Source organism: Callithrix jacchus, chromosome 9 (genome assembly GCF_049354715.1).
Source record: "Callithrix jacchus isolate 240 chromosome 9, calJac240_pri, whole genome shotgun sequence".
NCBI lineage: Eukaryota > Metazoa > Chordata > Mammalia > Primates > Cebidae > Callithrix > Callithrix jacchus.
The window spans coordinates 16754827-16771610 of record NC_133510.1 but is presented as its reverse complement, the minus strand read 5'-3'; the positions used below and the strand labels follow the sequence as shown (position 1 = coordinate 16771610).

The 16784-nt window shown below is 47.3% G+C and overlaps 1 pseudogene across 1 annotated transcript; it reads left to right on the top strand.

Moving 5' to 3' along the window:
* Nucleotides 1-2404: 2404 nt before the first annotated feature.
* Nucleotides 2405-15576, top strand: LOC100386916 (repulsive guidance molecule B-like; annotated as a pseudogene). Its single transcript, XR_013522524.1, has 2 exons — nt 2405-2603; nt 14499-15576. The product of XR_013522524.1 is annotated as a repulsive guidance molecule B-like (transcript).
* The last annotated feature ends 1208 nt before the right edge of the window (nt 15577-16784 follow it).

Genomic DNA, 16784 nt, shown 5'->3' with positions numbered 1-16784 from the left:
ACAAAGATGTGCATATGTCAGACTCAGCGGCTCACACCTGCAATCCCAGCACTTTGGGAGGCTGAGGTGGGAGGATCGCTTGAAGCCAGGAGTTTGAGACCAGCCTAGACAACACAGAGAGACCCTGTCTCTACAAAAAAAATTAGCTGGACGTGGTGGCGCATGCACCTGTAGTCCCAGCTACTCAGGAGGCTGAGGCAGGAGGATCGCTTGAGCCAGGAATTCAAGGTTACAGTGAGTTAGGAGCCTGCCACGGCAGTCCAGTCTGTGTGATAAAGTAAGACCCTATCCATAGAAAGACAGAAAGAAAAATGTGCTTAGCAAAGTCAGAACATTCTCCCAGAACAGGAACTGAGAATCGAGAGCTTGTGGCTAAGCCTGGCAGCCCAGAGACGCCTGCCTCTCCTGTCCCACAGCGCTGAGAGCTCAGCAGTGCTCAGGGACACCAAGCCTGCCCTCACGGAGCTCATGCAGACATTACTGCTGCAAAGACACCAAATAGCACCTCCCCTCTAGGAAACACCTGCTCTGCAAACAAAACTCAACTAAACAGCACTCTTGTGCTCACTAAAACCAGTGGTGGCACGACAGTCTCAGTGGTGGCACTGTGACTTTATTTCTCCAGCCTTAGAGTTGCCATGGCAAGTGAGGTCACTGAGGACAGAGCCCCCCCACACCCCCCGCCACCCCTTACACTGCTAGGAGGACATCAGCTACGCTGAGAAAAGACACATCTATCCTCTGTGTTTAAAGCCTCTAAGAGAGCCCCAGCTGCTGTTCCGTTGTTCATCTACTTTCCTGGCTAGAAGGTTTCAATTCTCTTTGTCTGGTGACATTTTTTTTTTCTCTTGTTCAATCTTAGTCAACGGGGTAAGAGACGGTGGCTGCTCAAGGCATTCAGCCCCTTCTGACAGGTTCCTCACTTCGGTCCCCTCCAGGCCAAGCCAGCTCTCCCCTACACCTTCCCCGCAAGGTCGACTTCCCTATATCCACTCATTCCCTTGCCTTTCATCCTCACCTGTGGGTAATTCGGAAGGATGTTCCCCATCATTTCGCAAGGAGAAGGCTGTTGGTGAAGTGGGGGATGACTGCCCTGCACATCAAATCGCTCATGATGCTGAACGCGTGCTCACAGGCCCCGCCTTTCCTTCCATCTGGGAGAGGAGTTGTGCTTGCAGTTTCAGAGTTTCTGCAAGTTTCCGGAAATTCTGTAGAAAACAGTGTGGGTAATGGATATGTGGGGGCTAGGTTTTTGGGGAATCCATGATCCAGAAAAATGTCACCATGAACACTTTATTTCATGGCTCCATTTTCTAAATGAACCATCCTTGGGGAAATTGTAGGTTGGGGCTTGGAGAATGGTGAGGCCGGAAGAACTGCCGGCAAGGGGAGGCTGCCATTTCCCACTCAGGGGTGGTGCGTGGTGTGGCTGCCCTGGAGTACTTGGATGTGATCATTGGAAATGTGGTTTAAACGAGGAAGAAAAGCACTCTTAGCACCCAGCTCGTGGCCAGGAGTTGGGCTAAACAGATTGTATTCATCTTCCTGCTTCGGCCTCAGTTTCCCTGTGAGGTGGGACTTATTATCCTCACTTTACAGACGAGAACACAGGCTCAGAGAAGTTAAGGGACTTCCCCTGTGTCACAGAGCTAGCAAAACGACAGAGCCAGAGATAGAACTAGGACCATGTGGTCAAAGGAATGTGCTGTTTCCACGGCATCATGGAGCCCTGTCCCATCTCCTGTGTCAATGAGGGGTGTGGTGGGGGGCACGGGCAAAGACATGTCACCTGACCTCTTGGAGATTCAGGTTCTCATACCTTGAAAATGGAAATAAAGCCCACCTTCCTTCTCTCCACTTTCTGGCTATTTGTCAAACAGCAATTATGAGAGCCAGGAGGACCAAGCCAAATTCAGTTTAGCAGGTTCAACCCCACCTCCCGCTGAGCCTCCAATCCTGAGAGAGGGTTCAGAAGTGAAAGCCCTTGGCCAGGTCTCCCAGAATCGAGCCCAGAGAGCAGGCTGGCATGATACCTCCTCTATGCACACACCTACTCCCATGCATGTGTGAAGAGCTTGCATCACAGGTCAGTGAGTGCCAATTTCTTTGCTCAGGATGGCAAGAGTCAATTCACCTAAGGGAGGAGGAGGGCAGAGCATAAGTGAGGGCAGCACCCACCTCTGAAGCAGCTCACCCCTCCCTCCTTCCTGTCTGTGAGTTCTCTCCCCCCTCTCCCTTCACAACCAGGCTAGAAGGCACCATCCCTCACCCTCATCCTCCACTTCCAATCTGCAGCCACAAAGGTGCATTAATGAATGTGGTGCTTTCACGAGGGACTGGTGTTGTAAGACAAACAGCTTTGTGTGCTCACTGCATGGTAACAGATCAGTTATGCCAAGACAGCAGTGCTGCAACAGAGAGTTTCATGGTCACAGGGCGCTGAGCTAAGAGATGGGAGGAGCCCCTAAACCCCATCTTCCCCAGGACTTCTGTGCAGGAGTCTTTCAGGGGATTGTGGAGGACAAGGAACTGGAGAATTGGGGTTGTTGATTGGTTGGGGTAAGGGGCATGAATTCATCAGAATGTGGAAACTGCATTCTTTGGTGAGTGAGCTCCTATGGGGTCTTTTAGAGCCACTGACAGTAATTTCGCAGGTATGCAGGATCTGGAGAGTATCTCAAAGGGAAGACTGAAGATTTCGTACTGTTCCTGTTGCTGTCTGTAGGATCCTTAGGGCAACTATAACCTTGTCTGTGGGATTCTAGGTCAGTAGGCAGCAAACCCTGCAGGAAGCCCATGTGTGAGCAGGCCGACCCCAGATGAACACGGAGTGATGGCAAGCTGAGTTTAGGTTCACTTCTCCCCTTCCTTTTTTCCTGGTTCATTTTCTACAGTTGGTAGGGGTGGTTTCACTGGGAGCGCTGTGCTCCCTTTCACCTTGGCCTCCCACTTGAGAAATGCCAACATGCCATCTTGTCTGCCCTCTCTCCCCTGGCCCCTGCTCCTCCTCCTCTCCTTGAGGGCTGGGCATGAAGGGCTTCCTTTGTGGGTAGTTTCCCTTCCTTCCCAGACCCTGACACCTCCTTCCACGAAAGTGCTTTTACATAACATGGCCTTTTACTAACATCAGCGATTCAATCCTTAAATATTCTCCCTCTGAAGTCAGTGATTCTTAGAGGGGAGCCCATGTGGCCACCTGGCTTCTTGCCCTCTATGGCACCAACACCCTGGCCAGGGACACCTGAACCAACAGCAGCTGCCTTGAGGGACCCGTCCCGGGAACCCAACCACACGCTCCCTCTCAGGGAGTCACAAGAAGCGGCTTCAGGAGAGAGCAAAACAGAAGCCAAAAGACACACGGCAGGGGATGCAGGAGATTGAAGAGACGGCGGGACTAGGAGCAGGGACCGAGCCAAGTCAGATAGGCTTGCTGTTTGGCCCCGGGCCCCTTTGAGCTCCACGGCACTCCAGTTCTCTAGAGGCTGGGCTAGGCTGATGCCAGCATTGCTGTGCCTGACCTTACTGCAAGTCCCCAGCCCTGAGGTGACCCGAACACATCACTGCTTCTTAAGACCTGAAAGAGCCCGTGGTAAATGTGCCCTGAGGAACACAGGAGGCACCCCTTGTTGAGTGCTGAGGACTCTGCACCCAAGACTGCAGTCATCAATCACCAGAGCAGGGCGGGCGTTGGAAACCCAAACCCAGGCACAAGCTGAGAAATAGACACAGTGGGCAGGAGGACGCAGAGATCCACAGTCGGGCCGTGTCAGGACACAGACCACAGGGGCCACAGAAGGTGCATGGGTGGAACAGACAGGGAGACAACCAACGTGGCTCCACCCCAACGCTTGCCCTGGATGTGAAGGGAAAGCTCCTCTCCTCAGGGTGTCTGTCCTCTGACTGCGCTCACCCCTTCCTGACCCAGATGCCTCATTCTCAGCACTACTTCAAGGTCATGTTGGCAGGCAGACTGCAGCATCTGGCTTCCACCGTAGGAAGCAGGCCTCTGAGGTCAGAAACCACTCCCCACGGCACCACACAGTCCCAGCAGCTGTAGCCTCCAGGGGACTCACTCAGACTTGGCAGGGCTGGCCTGGGAATCTGCATTCCCTTACCTGCTGACGGCGACACCCAGCCGCCAGTGTACACTGTAGCCCTTGGGGATCTGCTCCCAGACTCAACACTGAGGCCCGAGGTCCAGGAGTCCTAAGGGTGGTATTTGGTCATATTAGGCCTGTGTAAAGGGAGGCAGACTCGAGAGAGTGAGGGGCAAGGGGAGGAAAGGAACCCAACCGTGGCTGCCCCGCCCCCTTTCCACAGCTTCCATCACTCTTGCTGGCCTTTTCCATCAGGGGTCGCTCTCCAGGAGGGTCTCCCGGATAGACCCCTCTCCTCTAGCCCGCCTGCATCCCCGTGCAGTGTCCTCTGTGCCTCACTCATGACATCTCATTTCACATGATCCCAGCCCAGGGGGTAACTTCTGTCCCTTCTTAGGCTGTAAGCTCTGAACAGGCAGGAAGGTTTTCTCAGTGTGGACTTTTTGTTTGTTTGAAATGCCAAGTAAGCTGCCAGTCTGCCTGTTGCTCGATGGGACTTGCTGAACGGTCCTCTCACCACCCATCTCGCCCTTAAGGACACTAGCTTCACAGGCCTCCAGCTATCTCCACAGCAGCCTCCTGGCAGCCGGCACTTTCCCAGCAGGGCCTAAGCTGTGGCTTTACCTCTCCTCTGCCTTGAACGTTCCCCCAGTCCAGGTCTTCACCATCTAGAGAGGCCTGATTTGGGAAGCCCAAGCTGGTGAGGCAAAAGTCCTGGGAAGAGGCCCAGACAACAGCAACCCTGTTCCTAGGATAAAGCAACGTGCTTCTGGGCCACACAGCTGCCCTGCAGGTTATAATCCTGAGACGTGCGGCCCTTAGTTACCATAGAGGATCAGAGAGCTGGCAGGGACCAGGAGTGGCCGCCCAGCCCAGGCTCTGCCCCTGGACAGCTGATCCCCAGTGCAGGGCACCGTCTGAGGAGACCACTCAGAACATTAACTCCTGGATCTATCTGGTGGGAAATGCATGAAAAATGTGGCTAGAAATAATTCTCAAGTTCCATTGCGGACTTCTAAAATGTCCTGTGCTCTTGCATGTTACCAGTAAGTGGTCTCCTTGTGGTGTTTTGTTTTTTTTTAAATTTAAGTTCAGGGGTATATGTGCAGGTTTCTTATATAGGTAAACTTGTGTCACAAAGGTTTGTTACACAGTTATTTTCCCACCTAGGTATTAAGCCCAGTGCCCATTAGTTATTCTTCCTGGTGCTCTCTGTCTTCCCACCCTCCATCCTCAAGCAGGCCCCAGTGCGTGTTGTTCCCCTCTATGTGTCATCTTTGCACTGTTTGAAAGCACCAAAGCACCACCAAGCATGATGCAGATGGCTACCAAAGCATTCTGCCCCTGGACAGGTGATCCTCAGCCCAAGGAAGGTGGTGAGAGGACCATCTGCCTGCCTGCAGTGGGCCAGGTACTTTCTTCCTAAAGAAAATTGCAGGTCACAGGAGGCATTTTTCATCTTAACTGTCACAATCGTTTTTGACTGGGTGTTGTACAGCCTATTTATGTGGAGAAGGCTTCTCCTCAACTGCCAGTCAGAGAAAAAATGGCCATAGTTTTTTCTTCTGAAACACCATGGGCACAATGGAACAAGCTTATGTCTGGAATCAAGGAAATTAGCAACATCTAGACACTCCAGTGAAGGCAGTTCCCATGGAAAATGTTCCAGAGGCCTCCTTTCGTTGAGCTGCCATGCAGGTGGGGAAACAGACAGCCTTCAAGTCATCATAAGCAGCACTGTGGCCTGAGCGAGTGAGAAAATGCGCAGTTCTCTCGGCTAAGCAACGCTGTAGGAGGTCTAACTGCTGGAACACACACCCTGTGTGCCTGGTGGCCAATTTGAGTCCTTGTAGGTCAAGGAACCAGAGAAAATAGGCAGCTTCTAGAATGCCGGCTGGGCAAAAGCCAACTCAAAAACCAAGAGCAAATATGCCAACAATCATAAAACGTTGTTCAACCTGAGTACAAAAAGGATCGTTTTTGCACATGGACATGTGTTCAATGGTATACAGAGTGCTTGCAAATGGCAGGGTGTAGTAGAAAGAGCACTGGACTAAGAATCAGAAGACCTGAGTGCTGGGTGTTGTTCTTCCACAACTAGCTGCGACATTTCGGGTGACTTGCTCCCGCTCTCTGGGCTATATATGCTCATCTGTAAGCTGAAGAGGCCAGATTAGAGCAGCCTCTGGGCTATATATGTTCATCTGTAAGCTGAAGAGGCCAGATTAGAGCAGCTCAAATGGCCCTTCCAGCCTGCAATCTTGAATCCATGACTACTTCCTTGGCAATTTGTGAGCCAACCACGTAAATAGAGCTCCTGTGCTCTCATTTCTAACTCTTGTGGTAGTTTTAGTTCACCATCTAAGTAAAACTGTAGACCAGCAATGTGTTCTAGGCATCCCTGGGATCCCAAAAACTTTTAGGAGGTAAGCAAGATCAAAACCACTTTCATAATAAAACTAAAATGTGATTTGCCTTTGTCTCTTGTTGACATTGCACTGAAGCTGCAAGACCAGTGGTGGCGAAACTACTTTTCCTTAGCACAAGTCTAGGCAGTTCTCGTGCTACTAGTCATCATATTCTTTATGGCTGAGTGCTTGCAGAAGCGAACAAAAAAAAAAAGCCAGTTTTATTTGAAAATGTCCTCGATGAAACAGCAAACATTTTAATTGTATTAAATCTCAGTTTTGGAGTATTCTTTTTAAAATAGTCTCTGAGTCAATAAGAGAAGTTCACATAAAATATATCAAAGCACGGTAGTTGTTTTGAGGAAAGCACTGTGCAATTGAGTTGCAGGCTAAACTAGCCACTTTTTACACAGAACATTATTTTTTCTTGAATGACCAATATGATCTATGGTTACATGGATTTTAGTGTTTGACAACCATTTTCTTCAAGAAAGATAATTGATAGTAATTTGACCAGTGATAAAACCTGAGCTTTCTAGAGGAAATTAGAATTTTGGAAAACTTGCATCTGCTATCATGGTCTTGATAGAGTTTCAGTACTTAAAAACTTTCCTAAGATTAACAAATGTAATTTCTCTTGTATAATGAGTCTTGTCAACATTTAAAAGAATGGCATAAATATTTTCCAAATGACTCGTGTATGATGTTACAAAATCTCATATGGGTAAAAGATCCATTCAACTTCTAAGGTAAACTGAGGAAAAAAAGTATGTTGATATGGTTTCACATTCCACATTACAATTAACATTTAAGAAACCATCACTTCTGAGTTCTGGTGTAGTATCAGAGAAGAAAACCCACTATTATCTTTAAAAGCTATTAAAATACTCTTTTTCAATTATCTATGTATGTAAGGCTGTAATTTCATTTATCCACATCAACCAAAACAAGATATGGCAACAGAATAAGTGCGGAAGCAGATATAAGAACCCAGCTTTCTTCCATTCATGAAGACATTTAAAAAGATTTTCTATTTAGTAAATGGTGCTGGGAGAACTGGCTAGCCATATGCAGAAAATTGAAACCTGACCCCTTCCCTACACCTTACACAAAAATTAACTCAAGATGAATTAAACACTTAAATGTAAAACTCAAAACTATAAAAACCCTAGAAGAAAATCTAAGCAATACCATTCAGGACATAGGCACAGGCAAAGATTTCATGACAAAAATGTCTAAAGCAATTGCAACAAAAGCAACAATTGACAAATGGGATCTACTTAAACTAGTTAAACTAAAATTAAACTCCACAGCAAAAGAAACTGTTATCAGAGTGAACAGACCTCATAAAGAATGGAAGAAAATGTTTGCAATCTATCCATCTGACAAATGTCTAACATCCAGATTCCACAAAGGACTTAAACAAATTTACAAGGAAAAAAAAACAACTCCATTAAAAAGTGGTCAAAGGACATGAACAGGTACTTCTCGAATAAAGACATTTATTCAAAGAAAACATATGAAAAAAGCTCAACATCAGTAATCATTAGAGAAATGCAAATCAGAACCCCAATGAGATACCACCTTATGCCAGTCAGAATGGCAATTATTAAAAAGTCAAGAAATGATAGATGCTGGTGAGGCTGTGGAGAAACAGGAACGCTTTTACACTGTCGGTGGGATCATAAATTAGTTCAACTGTTGTGGAAGACAGTATGGCAATTCCTCAAAGACCTAGAACCAGAAATACCATTTGACCAGCAATCCCATTACTGGGCATATATCCAAAGGAGTATAAATCATTGCAGCACTATTCACAATAGCAAAGACATGGAATCAACACCAGTGACAATTAATGATAGACTGGATAAATAAAATGTGATACATAGCCACCCACTGCAGCACTATTCACAAGAGCAAAGACGCGGAATGAACACCAATGCCCATTCACAATACGCTGAATAAAGAGAATGTGGTATATATATGCTCCATGGAATTCTACGTGGCCACGAAAAGGAATGAGATCATGTCCTTTGCAGGAACATGGAAGGAGCTGGAAGCCATCATCCTCAGCAAACTAATGCAGGGACAGAAAACCAAAGACTGCATGTTCTCACTCATAAGTGGGAGCTGAACAATGGGAACACATGGACACAGGGAGGGGAATAATGCACACTGGGGCCCATGGATGTGCAGGGGAAGGAGACCATCAGGAAAAATGGCTAAAACATGCTGGGGTTCATACCTAGGTGATGGGTTAATAGGTGCAGCAAACCACCATGGCGTATGTTTACCTATGTAACAAACCTGCATGTCCTGCACATGTATCCTGGAACTTAATATAAATCTAAATTGTAAAAAAAGATTGGCAAAATAGTAAACCAGTGGTTCTCATCCAGGGTGAGGTTTGTCGTTCTCTCTCTCCATCTGTCCAGGGGAAATCAGGCAACTTTTGGTCATCAAAGTGGGAGGAGGGGGTTCTACTACCATGTAGTGGGTAGAGGCCAGTGATGCTGCTTGCCGTCTACAATGCACTGGAGAACTTCCTACAACAAAGAAGCAGCTACTCCAAAATGTCAGTAGTGCCAAGGCTGAGAACTCTGTTACAAAATAATGCCACCCTTCTCACTAAATTTTTTGTTTCAAAAATATGTATGTTCGCTTATTACTTTTAAATGACCTAATTTTAAAATTTTCATTAAGTTTGTAATACAATAACTACCAATAGATATAACCCACATAAACAAAAGCTCTTTGGTGCCCTCGATTCTTAAGATTATAAAGGGGAACCAAGCATGGGGGCTTATGCCTGTAATTTCAACACTTCGGGAGGCCAAGACAGGAGGATCACTTGAGGCTAGGAGTTCAAGACCAGCCTGGGTGACATAACAAGACCCCAACTTTACAAAAAATTGAAAAAAGAAAAAATCAGTCAAGCATGAGGCCACAAGCCTGTAGTTCTAGCTATTCAGGAAGCTGAGGTTGGAGGATTGCTTGAGCATAGGAGTTAAAGGGTAAAGTGAGATACGATTGATCACACCACTGCACTCCAGCCTGGGCAACAGAGCAAGACCCTGTCTCAAAAAAAATTATAAAGGGAGTCTGAGGCCAAAACGTTTAACTCCAGATGTAGATGACAGAACATAGAGATGAGAAAAGTCAATATACTGAGCCACCCTGCACATCAGTCCCTGTAAAAATCAGAAGCATGTCAGGTGTGCCCAAGGTCATGTAGTTTCTTCTCAAGAAAAGAATGTATGTAAAGTAAGGCAATGTTGAGAGCCGGTGCAGGGCTGAACACCAGTTTCAACCTCAATGATGTGCCTGGGTTTGTGATGGCTGTGAGGAATGTAACCATGATTAAAATTCCCAAAAACCTCCTGTCTAGAAGGGGAGAGACACAGATGAGGTTTTGATTGACGTGTGTTAGGGAGAACGTGGATGAATGCCCAGGTACAAGAGGTCAGTGGAGAGGGGCTTGGGTTAGCGATGAGGCAAGCGGACAAGGGAGGCTTCCTGAGAAAGAGATGCCTGTGCTGCATCTTGAAGAATGCGTGGGAATTTGTGGACTGCATATGAGAGGCACTGCAGGAGAAGGTCGGTGGCGGGGGCGCGGGGGGTGCCTTAGCTGTGGGAACCACAGAAGCAGAGGTCCAGAGGTGAGAACCAGAATGGAGTCTTTGGAGAAGACATGAAAGCAGGTAGAGAAAGCAAAAAGACAAGAAAACAGATGTCATGTCCCCAGTAAAATTAAGAGTGTTTGAAAATAAGGAAGAGCAGCACTGCTGACCTCAAATACCGACTCCTGCTTCACAACTTAGGTACACTAATACAAGTGCCTGTTTTGGAAAACAAAGTGAGACTCTGCTCTTGAATCTTGATACAAAGGGAAACCCTCCTGCCACCCCTTCCCCTTCAGGTGCTTCTCTGTCTTTGTACGGCTTCTGTCTCTGGCTCGCAAGGACAGCCCAGCGTGGTCACTGTGGGTGAACAGGTCCTTGGACCCCAGGACTCCACATGGTTCATAAAAGGCATGTGTGGTTAGTTCCCGCCACCCACGTGGAATTGTTTTCCCCAGCAAAGGAGTCAGTCAAGTGGTTGAATGTTTATTTCGGAAGCAGTGGATCAATAGCATGCTGAAAAAGCAGTATGCTGTTCTAAAGCACATGGGGACAGAGGAAGGTCCTGTGCGTTACGTCAAATAAAAGAGGAGAGAAAAGAGAAAAGGAACGTTTTCTGGTGGTAATCCATGCCCACCTGTTCCCACCAACAGCCTTTCTCAAAGGTTGAACTGACCCAAAAGACACTCCGGCATTGCCCCGGAGTCCCCGGAGAGATGCTGGCCTTTCCAACAGGCATTGGTGGGTGGCAGAAGAAACCTATTTGACACACAGCTGGGACTCTGTTTCCAGTAGAAGTCTGATTGAAAGCCCTGGAATTGAATCTAGACAAGTCCTAGACTGGGGACTCAGGTCCCTCAGAAGTCCTGTGCAGGCTGGTGGTATTTGCCGGGACAGCATGTGGCCGAGGGAGCACAGCTACAGCTGGAGTGAGATTCTGCAGGCAGCCAGGCTGGGGGCCGAGGCAGTTGCCCACAAAGAGAGCTGGTTCACAGTAGTCTACAGGTCAAGGGGATTCTGCAGACAGGAGCAGGTTGAGATGGGACTCTCAGAGCAGAGTAGGGGCAAACAGAAAAGGAATAAGGATTCAACTGGAGGGATAGGAGGTGAGTCTATCCTTCCAAGCAGAATAATTCAGCAACAGGCCACCTAACATAAAGGCTCTCATTCTTAGAGACCTGGGCTTAAACTCCTCTTGCCAGTAACCTGGCGGTCTAATATCACTCATGGGTTTTAGGAACATCTATGGGCCAAGGGAAGGGGGCAGTGTGTGTGCTCAAGGAAGTGATAGTGGAGAGAGGGAGTGGGCCACATGTCCCCAGGAGGGCCTTGGCTGTTCCTCTCTAATGATCCAGGGTGCTGTAGGAGGCTGGATAGTGAAGGCTTATCAATCCAGTCTCTGAGTCCTGGTGGAATCATATAGGTACCCCCACCAATGGGGCCAGGAGGTAGGTGGCTCAGGGATGGCTCTCCTAAGTAGTCTGATGGCCTCACAGCTGACCGTAGTAAATACTGCCTAAGTGTTTATTTCACCATTGCAAACAAGTATGTTCCTGTTTCACCAACAGATGTGCACTCTGCATACATTATACGACACCTGCATGTGTATGTGGGGCCATTAGAGAGTATTTCCTTTCCAGAATCACCAGCGCCAGATATTTAGTCAGAAAAATGACTGTGTGCAGAGCCGTTCCTTCAGCCTTTTCTCTTCATGCCTTTTAAGCCCATCAGGCAAGCAAATGGAGCTGATCAGCCTTGCCTGATCCCTGTGGAGTAACACCGAGAGCTATTTGTCTACACAGGCTACCAGAAGTCAGTAGCCAAAACGCCATAGCTGCCGTAGTAACAACTGCTGTTAGAGGAATAGCTACCATGCCAGGCACTGAGCTGAGCTTTACAAATATTAACTCATTTAATTAGCAGTAGCCGATATGGCATTTTATAAGCAACTTTAAATCAATAAATTGTTTGGTGACCAATAAAACACAAAGGTCATGGCATCAATTCACTACTACACCATACTCTGGGCCGGCCCACCCCTCCCAGGGGAGGCAATGAGTAAGCTGCAGGCTACTTAGGACCGCTCTGCCCCAGCCACCCACTTTCCCCGGGCACCAGGAGGGTTAGCATTTCCCTCTCTTCATGCTAGGTTTGTTTAAGTATAAGTAGTGATGACAATGAGGAGAACCCATGAGACAATGTGGATGTAGCTCTGAATTCATTATTTACACACTGGGTCTGATTAAAAGGAGGAGCAAGTGGTCTCCATACTAGAGGCTGTCTCCAAGCCACAGCTTCAAATAGCCTTTTACACTCTCACTCAGAATCCCCCCTTCCTACCAGTCATTCCTTTCTGCAACCCTGCCTTCCCCATTACCCCTAACCTTCCCTAAAGGGAATGGAGGTGGGGATCACAGGTAGTCGAGCTCCAGATGAAACATGGGCTTCCACTACTCACTGTCTTTTCCTTGCGATGCCATAGCCCCGTGTGGGGTTTGCTGCCAGGCACCGGAAGAGGCACATGCAGGGCAACTCCAGTGCAGCTTGTCCTCAGCTTGGCCCTCCATGTTGGTCCGCTCCACTCTTGCCATTGGGCAAAGGCAATCTCCCACTGCACTGCCCGGGTTTTCTCCTTCTTTGACTCTCTGGCTCCACGATGTCTAGTGGCATGTAGTTTGTCTTAAATGTGCCAGCCTAGCTCCTTACATAGTAATTGTGCTAACTGGCATGACCTTGATGCCTTTCCCTTCCTCTCTCATGCGGACTTGACCTCTAAATTTTCCCTCTAACCGAGACCTTCACTCAACATTTACTGATCATAAAACATGTCTAGAAGAAACAGAATATAACTAGATGTCAGGTTTTGCAAAAAGACTAAAAATGGGTCACTTCAGAGGAAAGCTCCTTGCCCCCATGGAATTTCATCCTAGTAAGCTAGCTCTGGGGCTGCTTAGGACAGTGGTCTCAAGGCTGTTGTTACCTAGGCCAAGTGTCCTTCCCTTTCTTCCTGATCACCTTAGAAGTCTGCAGGCCAAAATAGCATGAAAAGCAAGGTGGCAGAGTCAGATGCAGTCGACGCATGGCGGCCAGGAGGGCACTGCATGCAGGTCAGGGGTGTTTACTAAGAATCTGGGATGAAGACTTTTCTCGATCCAGAACCACTGGAGAAAGCTCCATAGCACATCTGATGAGAAAGAAAATTAACCTAAATCCTTGTCTGGCTTCCGGGCTAAGAGGAGACAAGATGATGAACCTCTCATCACTGGCCATTTCTATACATATATAGAAATGCATGAAGACTTTTCGATGGTGTTGTACATATTATAATGAAAATATAACAGGGAAATGTGATAGAGTGAATGGCAGGGGGATCCTTACATCAAATCTAAAGCGATGATGTTTAGGCTGACCTCAGACAAAAGAAATTCCTTGCCCTTTGAGGGGCTTGGATTGCAGGAGAGAGAGCAAATGCAAGTTTCTAAGGCAGGAACAAATTTAGGGGACAGACACAAAAGCAACCGTGGCTGAACCATATGAGGTCCAGGGGTTGGGGGCGGTTGGTAAAGCCAAGTACTGATAAGATTGGCAGGGTCCAGGCCCTGTGCAGCCTCCAGGGAGAGGGGTCTCAATTTCGTTACAGATGTGATTGACAGGCCTTGGAAGGTTTGAACCAGGAGGGTGATGTGATGGATTTACCTTATAAAGATAACTCCGGCTAGTCCAAGCAGAACATCTGAAGGCGGAGAGAGCACTGGCGTGGACACCCAGTGAGAAGCTGCCGTAGTGCTCCAGGCAGAAAATGATGGTGGCTTTGGCCAGGCTGGATGCAGCGGAGAGGGAGGGCACTGCATCCATTTGGAAAATGCTTTAGAGGTCTCTTGACAAGACCTTATGGTGGATTGGATGTGAGTGAGACAGGAGAAGGGAATCAAGGGTGGACCTCTAGGGTTTTGGCTTGAGCAAGTTTGGGCAAATGGCAGGGCCATTGAGTTGGGTGAAGGAGAGAGACAAAGCCGGTTTGCAGGGGGAGGTCCAGTCATTAAGAACTCTGTTTTTGGGCATGGTGAATTTGAGCATTCATAGCCTATACGATTTAATGCTATCATAGAATCCAGAACACCTGCCAGGAACTGTGGCTTTTTCACTGGGGTTGTAAGTTCCACTGGGAAAAACAGCAGCAGCATCAACAGCGTCAGGTGTCATCCTCAAGGGCAGCAGACAGTAGAGCTGTCTTAGGATCACTCATTCATTCTTTCATCCCACAAAAACATACGTGTAAGTTCCAGAAAGTAAGTCCCTCCATTTAAAAAAGTAACCTATAGAGGACTTTAGAATCTATCATTTTACTTAAAAAAAATTGATGATTTTCCCAGCTGGCAAGCGTCGTGCTGCAGACAAGGGAATGCCTGTGGTCCTGTGTGTTCCGATCCCTCTGAGCCCCCTCCAGGAGAGGAAGGGTTAACAATGATGAGGAAGAAGAGGAAGCCAGGCACGCCCCTCGGCCAATGCAGCAGCCACAGGCCCAGACCTGCCACTCCGCCCTCGCTGGAGCCCACGAGACCTGCTGGACCGGCATGGGCTTGAGAGCAGCACCTTCCTGCGCCGCCGCCCCGGTCTCTGCCCGCTGCCGCTGGAGCTGCTGTTGCTGCTGCTACTCAGCCTCGGGCTGCTCCACGCAGGTGACTGCCAACAGCCAACCCAATGTCGAATTCAGAAATGTACCACAGACTTTGTGTCCCTAATTTCCCACCCGAACTCTGCCATTGACAGCTTTGACTCTGAGTTTTGCAAGGCCCTGCGTGCCTATGCTGGCTGCACCCAGCAAACTTCAAAAGCCTGCGGTGGCAACCTGGTATACCATTCTGCTGTGTTGGGTATCAGTGACCTCATAAGCCAGAGGAATTGTTCCAAGGATGGACCCACATCCTCTACCAACCCCGAAGTGACCCATGATCCTTGCAACTATCATAGCCATGCTAGAGTCAGGGAACACAGGAGGGGGGACCAGAACCCTCCCAATTACCTTTTTTGTGGCTTATTTGGAGAGCCTCACCTCAGAACTTTCAAGGATCACTTCCAGACAAGCAAAGTGGAAGGGGCCTGGCCACTCATAGTAATTATCTTTCAGTTCAAGTGACAAATGTGCCTGTGGTCCCGGGATCCAGTGCTACTGTACAAATAAGGCAAGAATACATTCTTTTTCCCTCTCCCCACTCAATTTGCAGATGTTTGATTCATCAGATAACTTTCGAAATGTGCTATAGAGGGATTCGTTTAAAAGAAACTTCTTTTTGGAGAGCAGTTAACAGTTGATAAAGGGTTAAGTAAAAAGTACTTATAAGGAATTTCTCACTGGAATGTAGACGTAGTTCTAATTTTAAATACACAGTGATAGGAAGAATGAAAAGTAAACAGTAAAACTGAGTTCTCCAGGGAAAAGGCAGGACTAATAAAAAACTAGATGCCTTTTTTCAACGATGTCTTTTTGAGTGCATATGTATGTGACTCTTCTTGAAGAAATCCATGTTCAGATTTATCAGACGATTGAAGAAAGCTGTGAGGCCTGAGGCAGTGACCCAGCAGGAAATACATTTTATTGGACATTTGGAAGCTACAGGAAAACATAATGACAATAAGCCAGCTTCCCAGTGGTAAACCCACAGTGGTGTTTTAGTTACTAACCTCTTAATGACCAAGGAGGTTAAGAATTAGATACTGCAGAGCAGCGATGTGTAACCCGAGTGTAATCCCAGGGCCTCAGGTTAACCATTGCAGTCAGAAGCTAAGGGAAATGCTGACAAAATTAAGCTTACCATGCCTAGCTGCCACTTTCTATGGTCTGTGTTTATTTGTTTCAAAGAAACTAATTCTGCACAGAGATCTTTGAAACCAACTTCAAGGCACCAGTGTTTAGTGCAAGTAGGTAGAGAGGACCTATGAACTGGGTTTCTAATTGACAGTCAGTGCTAATTCAACCATTAGTAAGTAGTCACAAGGGTTTTCCACTAAAATGTGTCCCAACTAACCACCTCCTTCCCTGTCTTCCCCAACCACAAAACCACGCACGTGGACCATCACTTCTTACTTTATTTCCTGCGTTTATTGTATCTATTCAAAAATTGGTGTCGATTTTTAAAATGTAATTGACAAGGCTCAAGCTTTCGAAATACTTATGACTGTTCTCTTGATTCTAGGACGCCCGCCCTTTCGTCCAAACATGTGTGGCATACTTTTTAAATGAACTGAAGTTATTTTACTTGGCAGTTGTGGGGGAAATATTACAACACCTTGGGAGATATCCGGAGACATCCTGGGGTGTCACAAATTTAAGATTAGAAGTTATTGCCCTAAACAAAGACAACTGTTACACTGGTCTAGACATCTTAGGGGAACTCCAAAGTGTTTATACTTCAACTCTCAGAAAAAGCTCAAGCTTGCCTTTTGCCTTACCTAATTCTACATCTCAAAATAAACTTTCCTCTCTCTGGTTTTTGTTAAAAAAAATATATTGATTCTTTCTTAGTAGGTATGGGCATAGAAAAGTATAAATCAGACCAAAGCATTGCAGATAAGACCTGCATCCAAGCTGTAGCCATGGGCTGGGCCCCTGCACCTCATACACCCTCCAGGCCCAGCCCTGACACCCCATTCAGCTTGCA